Raw genomic sequence first — 10,865 nt, forward strand, 5'->3', positions numbered from 1 at the left:
AATCGATTTAACGTATGAATAGAAAGAAAGTGAATAGTTGTATGTATGCTCACATAAGCTAACAATGTTATGAATTTAATAATATGTAAGGATGGAAATCTTGTCAATTGACTCAAGCATGGATGGCAAACGGGGTAAAAGGAAGCAATGAGGCAAGCATGAACATGGACGCTAAACGTAAGTGATTTCGCAATTACTTCGAATTTATTTACATGAAGATCTATATGTGTTTGAATATTCGAAATCAAAGTGAAACATATAAATAAATGAGAAATGTTAAGGTACGTTTTGTTGAAATGGTTGGCATAATGTTAAACCGGTAAGACCTCAATATATGGGTAAACCGGTCATAAATTTTAGTTGAGAAATTTTAAGACGGAAATGAGAACTTAGTAATGTTGATGAAAGGTATGGAAAGAATATTAGTTAAGATGTTAACTAAAGACATTTTGTAAGTATGTTCGAATTGAAAGTAAATATAACGCGTACTAAAATACTTATATACAATAAGTACTAAGTGGTGATTGACTTTAAAAGGTTAAATTGCAGAGATCAGTAAATAATAATTATTTACAAATTTTGGAAGTATTACGTAAGAAATGCAATGTGTAATGTAGGATACTCACTAGTAAGGGATATGTGAGAGAACGTAGGTGAATTAACACCAAATACAGTGAATGAACAAATGGAAATGGTATATTAAGGGATGGTCATGTATTGACCGAAGCTCGAGAACACACGAGAATCATCTCACTTATGTCCGGTCAAGCTAGTAAAAAGGGGGTCTAACGATTCTTAAAGGATCGGATCAAATGTAAGAAAGAAAGATAAGAATGAAAAGTTTAAGCTTACGATTGAATGTTAATCAAACTTAAGAAAGAAGGGTGGGAACACCACTAGAAATAGGATGTAGAGTGTCGCGTCGAGACGCGCTACATGAATTAGGACATGGAACAAAGTGTTAGGAAACAACACTTGAAGTTGAATGTGGAAGATTAATACGAAAACGTATCATAAAAAATGATGAAAGGTTGGATCCGTAAGCAAACACGGATCAAACCAATAAGAATGAAAGATAGTAAATTAAAAGTTTGAATCCGTAAGTGAAGAAGCGTCTTAAACAAGTAAGAATAAAAAGTAAGAACGAACCTCAAATGAGTAAATATTAAAAAAAAGCGGATATTATCTAAGTTGTGTTTTAAATCTTTCGCATATGTATATGTATATATATATATATATATATGCAAATATGTTTGTATGCAAGAATGGTTGAAAGGACAAATGAATCATACGGACCAAATGGAGGTCGCCATTTGAACCAGATTGGAAAGAAATAATCGCTGCAAAGTATGAATAACAAGTCAAGGGATTTGACTCACGCCAGGTATGTATAAAAAGGCTATATTTTTAATAGGAGCTTAGGGCTCGACTAGAGAGGGATGTGTCAGAATAGGATAACTGATACATATATGTAAAAATATATTTATAATTAGACTTCGAGAAGTCAAACGAAGTAAAATGAAAGGATTGTATGTAAGAAATGGAATGTATGATATGTTTTAGCATGTTCGTAAGAAATTTGTGTAAGAGACATAGGCGAACAAACACCATGTAGGACGCAATTATGAAAGGTTGTGTGCTAACCATTTATTTATAGACAAGAATGATGGAATTCTTAGTGAGATGATAGTAATAAAGTTGGTGGAAGGATGCTCACGAGTGGGAGCATATTTCATGAATGAATGAGACCAATTCTGGTACGGAAGGTACATATAAAGAAGCGGATCGATCCGTCACACGGATAACTGATTTATGCAATGCAGGCGAGGTTAGTAAAATGTTTAATTTTTGATTGATGATTAAGAATCTGCAGATTTATTCGTAAGTCTGAACAAAATGAATGGTAGGATAATTATGGTATGGTATGCAATAATCGACTTGTAATGGTCAGCGTAAGAAGGTATGTATGTTATTAAGAGAAAGATCTAAAGGCCTTAAATGAAAACTTGAACTGATTTGGTTAAGCGCTCGTATGAAGCTCGTGCACAACATACGTGGTTGGTATAATAAGTAGTTCATGCAAAGAGCTAATAATAAAGTGTTGCGAAGGATTAAATTTAAGGCTAAACCCAAAGTTGTAATTAGTTCAAGTAATGGTAGAAACCGTAGAATGATGCTTTATACTCGTATTTAGTATGAAAAAGTAATTAGGAAGAGGGTAGCTTTTTTTAGTACCACTAAGTCGTTAAATGTTTATAGTATGCGTATAATGATATGCTAAGCCCTCATATGAATAAGAAAGTAATTAGAAGAACGTTAGTAACAGGATGATGGGGTTTGCTCATGGTTATAATAATGAATTATATCGTGAATGATACGTGAGTGGAATGAAATAAATCATTTATTTTTTTATTAGCAAATGTATGAATATGTTATGCTTAACTACAAAGATAGAAACAAGCCGTAAACATAGGCTCGTACAACCAATAGTATACATTTGGAATAAATTTCAATGAACGAACCGCTAGTGATGATGCATGCTAGGAACTAGCATTATAAAGTGAAAACGGCACTAATAAGAGCTCTGGATCAGATTCTGACTTATATGTGATTATGAAAGTAATTTACTTAATTTAAGAACGGAGGGACAATGCGTACAACTATGTTTATGCATGAATGAAACTTTTGTCAAGATCCCGAATGCATCTATGTTGTAGTAAGTATCGTGAATGAATAGATAAAAAAAAGTAAGAGTAGAATTGGTCTAGTTTGAATGAGAAAGGTTTCGGGGACGAAACCTCCTTTAAGGGGGGTAGACTTGTAACACCCCGAAATTTTTATGAAACGAATAAAATGAATTGAATAAAAATAAAATCCTAACTTAGTTGGTAAAGTGTATAGGGTAAATAGTTAAGCATGGAGAAAAGCTTAAATTTAAATACACCCACAAATTTAAGGGGGTAGAGGTGTAAAATTATTAAAATTAAATTATAATAACAATTAGATCTCAAAAACACACATCAGGTGTGTCTCGGAGATCGACCAAGAACGAGCACAAGGGGTTAAACCCTAACTTCAAGAAACTCAAGCAATTAGACCCGAAATCAAGAGATAATCCAATGCATGAGCCCTCATTTTCAAGTATCTAACCCCAATTTCTGAAGTGGTAAGTTTAATTTTCTGAAATTATGAATTTTAGGATGAGGGATTCAACCCAATCTCGAATTCTTGTAACAAATGTGAGAAATTTGAGTTAGGATTTCTTTTTAGAATGAGACTCATGTTGGATTCTAGGTAAATTGAAAGATATTTTTGTATGAGACTAAATTATGATGATGTGCTATGAATATGATGATTTGATTAGATATAACTATGTGAAATGTTGAAATATGATGCTGTTGTAATAGCCGAATCATAGGTGAAATGATGTAGGATAAAAGAATGATAATAACTTGATTGATTTTTGATAGGTTATGAAAAGCGAACTAGTAGGATTCATGCCTTGTATACTTATATATGATGCTTGTAAATACAATGCTCACCAAGTGTTTGACGAAATGCTTAAAAGAATAAATATGTGTATTTTAGAAGATGATGGAATGGAATTTAGTTGTACTAAATGAATGAACGAATGAATGTGTTGTTATAGGCGTGAAAGAAGAAGGTTCAAACACTAGGAAATCGGAAGGCTCACAAGATCGAGGTATGTTAATTTATACATACATTTATAGCATGTTGTATTATGATTACTAATCTTTATTGTAACTTGTCATTTATGCCAAAATCATAGTAATGGTAGTTTATGGAAGTTGAGTAGTAAGTTGTATGATCCGTTATGAACGGATGATGAAAAAGGAAGGTGTATGAATAAGGTTGCATCATAACCGATTCATCTTAGTTGAACCGGTTATTGGAAAGTTAAGAAAGAAATCTAATGAAGCTTTTCTCAATCCGTCATGTATGGGTTGGAGTACTTCTGTAAGAATGTAAGGATTTGAATTGTTCGTCATAAACGAACCGAATGGAAGTTATGCTATGAATTTTAATATCCGTTACTAACGGGCATGTAAAGAATGGAATGTAATGTCTCCATTGAGACAGAAATGTAATGACCCATTCAACGGGTAGTAAGCGTAAAGGAAAAGAATGATGTAAAGGCAAGAAATATGTAGACTATTCGATTTAAAAATTGTTAATGTGATTATGGATTAACTCTTTCATTGGTGTTTGATGTAGGTAAAGCCTTAGTTTAATCGGTTCGGCGACTTGGAACGAGCACCCATGTGAAACTCGCCTATAAACGCTTCCGCTACCTTTAGTAATAAAGTTATGGTCAAATGTATTTTGTTGTAATTAGTTTTGAATAGTAGTTAAACTTTGAAGTTTGATTTGTTTGGTCTTTTGAAAGTGTAGTTAATTACTTGAAATTAAGTTTGTCAAAACTGGGATTGTTCATATTGCAAACGGGTCATGCCGAATTTTTCTAAAAATAATTTTTAAATCTATTAAGTTCTAAAGTATATGGAAAAGGGGTGTTTCATAACATTACCTATTTATCTTATGTTGAATCAGATGCCAAGATATACTCAGGCAAGAACATACCGATTGAGGTAACCACCGTTATGAAGTTTATATATCTTAAACGACTTTGACAAGTTTAATATGTCCTGTGTGTTTAGTAGTTAGAATGCTGAAAGATTTATGTGTGAAAATCATTGACGATTATTGTATATTGTTTGGTTGCAACACATGTGTTAGGGCATATATTTTTATAATTATGGATCCAATATTCTGAGGTGTTGTCTGGATCAGTTATCCTTATCGGGTGGTGCACAGACTCAGAGGATCAAGGATCCTTATTATTACTTATGGTTTCTAACAATTGTTCTCGATGTTTGTTAATTTTCATGTGCAGGTTATTAACGAAGTGGACTGAGTCTTAGCTGGAATCTCGGGAATAATTAGTCCAAGATACTGCACGTGTTGTTTCCACAAACGGTCGTGGGGCTTGAACGTGGTTTTGCATCATTTTCGGGCTTAGTTGTTAGTGTACTTCAAAATGAGTTGATCAAGTGTTAGTAGACAGATTTCACAATTTACAATTTACAATTTACAATTTACAATTTACATTTTCACATACACACTACGAACCATAACTCTCAGAACACTCATAGCTTACAGTTGTAAAACACTTGATCAACATCCGAAGTTGTAATCTCTTTTCAATTGTGCAATATAGTTGATAGTGATAGTTTTCACTATTCGAGGTTTTTATGTTGGCCATCTACAAGTGATCAAGGGCTTTTCCTCGTATTAATCCCTGTGTTTAATTACCTTATTCGTCTAACATTCATTTCATCATTGTTCATCACCTAAGCACTCTACCTCACTTTACAAATTTGGTTACATTATCCTTGATTTGATTTTTGACCAAAACAACATGCATCTTCCTTGAGTACTTGAATATTATATTTGCATATATCGATGACAATGTGATTTTATATCAACTAGAATTAAGACCCGCCGCAATGCGGCGGGGATTCTTTAGTGATAACTAAGTCGATTTAGTGCGCGCACGTTATGTTGAACCTATCAAACAGGAAAAAATAGACGATGTAAAAACGTTCACCCGCAAAATTTAGAACGAAACGTAAAAACATTAAACCAAAGACGCACGTTGTGGTGTGTTAAGTCACAAAACTTAGAACGAATGATAAAGCTAAAAATTTGCGGAAAATGAAAAATATAAAGGACCAAAGTTGAAAGTAAAAAAAGTTGTGAGGATAAATTGCAACAGATTAAAAGTTATGTGTTAAAAGTAAAAAAAAAAAAAAACAAAAAGTTTTGGGTTAAAAGTAATTTATAAAATACTTTTGGGTGAAAAGTAAAAAATCAATATTTTTTGAAAAACCCCCAAAGCCAAGGTTACAACAACCATATGCATAACCATTTTTTCTTTGAAAAACCCCCAAAGCCAATATTACAACACATAAGTAAAAAAAATCAAAGTGGTTAAATCGTAAAAGATGGAAACTTTTGAATTAGAAGTGAAAAAATCAAATTAATCAAAGGGGTTAAATTACCAAAGATTAAAACTTTAAACTTAAACTGTCAAAGATTAAAACTTTAGGGTTAAAAAGGAAGCAAAGATTAAAATTTTAAACTTAAATTGCCAAATATTAAAACTTTAGGGTAAATTGTCAAAGATTAAAACCTCAGGGTTTAAAAGGAAACAAAAATTAAAACTTTAAACTTAAATTGTCAAAAAATTAAAAGTTTAGGGTTAGAAAGGAAAATTTCCATTTTTTTTAAACCCTCCCAAAGCTAAAGTTACAAGATATATATGCACATATAAGTTGCTTCTTTATAAGGTTTTAATAGCTAATTGTACTTATTGTTTTAGATAACAATTATATGCAAGAAACGCCAGATTTGACTAGGGATGAACTCGGTACTAATCGGTACCGGTACCGAAAATCCAAAAAAATGAGTATCGGTACCGAAAATACCTGGTACGGTACCGGTACTGAAAACTCCAAATGTTGGTATCGAATCGGTACGGAAAATATTTTGGTTCGGAACATTCCGTATCGTTACCATTTGCTGATCCCAAGATATGACAGATTAGAAAGAAAATAATGAATCTTTTTAATTATTAGCTAAACTCATTTGATGTTAATTAGGCCTTTTAAGTCAACTATATATCTTACTTATTCTGAATGACCCATGTATTTCATAGGTTTGTAATCTGTATACAAATATATATGTTTATCATGTTCTTGAAGTAAATAATTTGTTATAGAGTTCGTCCTATACTAATGTTACAACAAATTAACTTAGTAACTTGTGCAGTTGTGCTTATGATTATTGTTGGGTTTGCAATATATTTTTCTTATTAGCCACTCGTATAACACACAAATACTTAGACTAGTTTATGGTTTATAATATTGTTAATATACAAATTAAGTATTAAATAAACTCATTTCGTCCCGATACATTCTGATAACAAATGAGAATACTTTATGAGATTTTATTCTGATTTTATTTTGAACCTTAGAATCCACGTCGTTGATACGTTTCTTTTGAAGAATCTTTTCACATTCTTTGCCCCCTAAATGGCATATTAAAGTTAACACTTTTATGAATAAAAAATGCATAAAATAATATATGCATTGTCCTATATTTTTACCATAACAACACGTTGACACAATCCACGACCACGCAACACCTTCGTCTGTCTGATCCACACGTGTCTCAATCGAGAGGAATATTTTTTATGATATTTTTTTCCTTGTTACTTGTAGTTTATGTCTATTTGATATAAATAAAACGGCCATGCTAAAAGCTTGCAATTTATGTCCACTGGTATATATAAAATGGCCATACTAAAACCATTAATATCTTAATAAACGTAGGGAAAGACTCATGCATCATGGAACTAGGCAGGGGCGGACCTGTAGTGTAAACGGGCGTAGCCCGGGCTACGGCTCAAGTTTTTACCAGTAATGTAAAAAAAAAAATTTTTTTTCCGATTTTTATACACAGGACACCCCTGAACAAGTACGAGGACACCCCTAAAAAATTTTGGGATACCCCTGAGTTGAAGGTCTAGTTCCGCCACTGGAACTAGGAGTAAATGGGTTTGATTAGGCTATGGGGTGTGATTTCATTCTCACCGATCATCTTCATCCGTCATATCACCTTCACTTCACACCATCTTTCTATGCATCCCTTCAAGGCGGATGGTGTTCCCCTTACCCTATCCCCTCCACTCACAACCTTTAAAATCATCAACACTACATTGGGGAGATCGGTGAAAATCCAACGAAATTCAAACGGGGGTTGGGGGGGGGGGTTCCCTTCGTCCCCCATCTACCACCTCATCTCCCTCTTCCTCCCCCGAACCCCACACCCCACAACCTTAAAAACATAAAATTCACATAGGATAGAGTGGAAGACACACATGGTTGACGTATCCTTGTATTAGGGGCGGAACCACAAGGTTAGAAGCCGTAGCACGGGCTACGGCTCAACCCCGTGGTCGTAGTGTTATTTTTCCGATTTTATATAAAGGATACCCCTAAAAAATACGAGGATATTCCTAACAAAAAAAATAGGATAGTTGATATTACTAAAATCTCATTTTTTTTTTATAAGCCAAACACTTTATAACCCGACAACTTGTAAAAGAATTAAGCCCGAATGATAAAAATAAGCCCGAATTAACAATAATAGAATTGAAAGAAGACCCTAAATATAATTGATAAAGTTAGCCCAAAACCCAAAACAATATTTTAATTGAATAAGTGATCTTGCTCGTTTTATGGTGGAAACCAGAACACATAATTCTTGTCCTTTCGTTTATCGGGTAGTGAAGCTAGCTTTGGATTTACCGGTTGCAACCGCAACCGTTGAAAGATGTTTTTTTTCTAAATTGAAGCTTGTTAAGACGAATTTATGTAATCGAATGGGCCCGGAATATTTGAACAATGTTATAGTTTGTGCGGTTGAAAAAGAAACTTTTGATAAAGCAAAAGACGACAATTTAATGGAACGATTTCAAGCTATGAAAAAAAGTAGAGAACAAATCTAATAGGTATTTGTTCTACTTTATTTATTATCGTTTTTTTATTGTATGATTGCATGGTAAAAAAATTTAGGATACCCCTAAATTAGTGGGCTAGCTCCGCCACTGCCTTGTATGGTTAGGCAATGTGTATTATGCAAACGTTTGAGCTAGACAAAACAAGCAAACAAACGTATGTGCCCACTAATATCACTCTTGTGGAGTAGGGTTTGGAGAACATAAGACTAAGGGTAAACCTACCTCTATATCACAAAATAATAAGATGCTCCTAATCAGACCCTCTTATGAAAGTAGAATAAAGACTATACTAGTAAACGAGAACATAAATAGAGAGACATGGAAAAAAATCATAAAGCGTGTAAAAAATAAAGGGCAGAATAAGGAACAACACTAGGACCTAGCTAAGAAAAAAACCATCTCCCTAAAAACTCCGACTTTTATTATATGTCTCCGATAACTCCTAACATCACTAACGTATTCTATTAAATTTCGCTTAATTTGGGTATGTCTTTGTTTTTCCCCCTTAAATGTGAGGGTCTCGACACTTCTTATACGTGTTGTCTCTTGTCTCTCTTCACATGCCTAAACCATCTCATAATCTTTTCCTTTATGTTATCTAAAATGCATGTCACCATCACTATATCTCGAAAAACTTAATTCTTTATTCGATTCATCCTTGTCTGCCCACACGTCCACCTCATCTCTATTACCTCTAGCTTTGCGTTTTTGTCTTTTTTATGCCCTAGCAATCGGGTCCGTAAAAGCATATATAGTTCGACGTATTGCAACCCTATAAATTTATTAGTCTATTTCAAACCATTTTGTCACACAAAACTCTTGTGAGTATTCTTAGTTTTCACAAGCTTGACTGAATGTAATGAGCCTCCTCAATGTAAATTTCTTCGCCCCTTTAGACGAATGATCCTAAATACTTAAATTGATTGTATTATGGAGAACGTGGCCTTCAATAGTAATTGTAGTGTTCTACTCGTCATTGGCGTCGCTAGAGTTATTGTAAAGGTACTTGGTTTTAACCATACTTATAGGTAATTCCTTTGTGACATAAGGTTGTTCACTATTTCTCTAGCCTCATGTTTAGGTCATACTTACACTTTAGCACCAACTCAATGTCATATGCATATACCATGCTGATGAAACAATGGTTAACCGGGCAGGGTTAACTCACTGGTCTCGTCAAGAAGGGTTAATCCCTTCCTCTCGAGGATCGCCGGCTAGATCACCGGTGGGTTGATCTCCTGCACAAGGAAACAAACCGTGACTCGTAACAAGGAGGATGGGGTGGGGGGTGCTCCTTGTTACCACTCTCCGGCGTGAGAATCAGTAGTTTGCTTGGGAAGCAAAGTAAGATTGTAGTAGTAGTTAGGGAGTTGTGAAGAGATACCTCAAACCTGGTTTGGGGTTGGTATTTATAGCCGAGGAGTGAAGGAGGAGGTGGATGGATAGACTGACGGCATGCTGCACCTTTGCAGGTGTGTCAGACATGTCGGCCGTGGAGACGACGCCACGTCAGTCTGTCGCTTCCGTAGACCTGACAGGTGACTGCCATTGGTTCCACTTGCACTGTGGTGTCAGTCCCACTTGTTGAGCGTATAGGACGCGGTGTTAGCCGCATCGCTGCCTGCGGTAACATCTGATTTTATCGCGTCTCTTGCTAGTGATCAAGAAATACGCGAGATGCGGTGCTGGCCGCATCGTCGCCTGCGGTGACTGTTGCTGTTATCCAGCTTCCTTGTATTGATAGAAGTGTTCACTGGACGCGGTGCGAGGCCGCATCGCTGTGAATACTTCCGTTTTCATACACCAGATGTGATGCTATGTCGCATCACTCTACCGTTCTCATGTTCCATGTAAGTCCTCCTTCGTTACTAGATAGATTGGTTTCAACCCTTGTGTCGACGCGTTACAAGTAGGTTGTTAGCTAGTGGGGGTTTTGATAAGGGTAATGGTCACTCACGGTCGATGCTGACGCGAGATCTGGGACCATACCCCTTCAAGTCCCCCCAGTCTAGTGTTGCTGCCACATACAAGTTGTATGTGGGAGGAGGACTGGACTATGGTGTTTAGAAGGTAGTTTGGAGTCTGGAGAAGATCCTAGACCATGTGGATGGTCTTTTCTGTTTGTAAATCAAGTTGGAGGTCTGGAAAGGTCATTTGACGCCTCTTCCGTACCGGTGAAAATGTTTCGTCTGATGCGAAATTCTCAGCCTTTGGCTGGTTGCCACCTGTTGGTGTGCCGAACCAACTGTAGGAATTAGTT

The sequence above is a fragment of the Helianthus annuus genome, chromosome 3 (genome assembly GCF_002127325.2).
Source record: "Helianthus annuus cultivar XRQ/B chromosome 3, HanXRQr2.0-SUNRISE, whole genome shotgun sequence".
In the NCBI taxonomy this organism is placed as follows: Eukaryota; Viridiplantae; Streptophyta; class Magnoliopsida; order Asterales; family Asteraceae; genus Helianthus; species Helianthus annuus.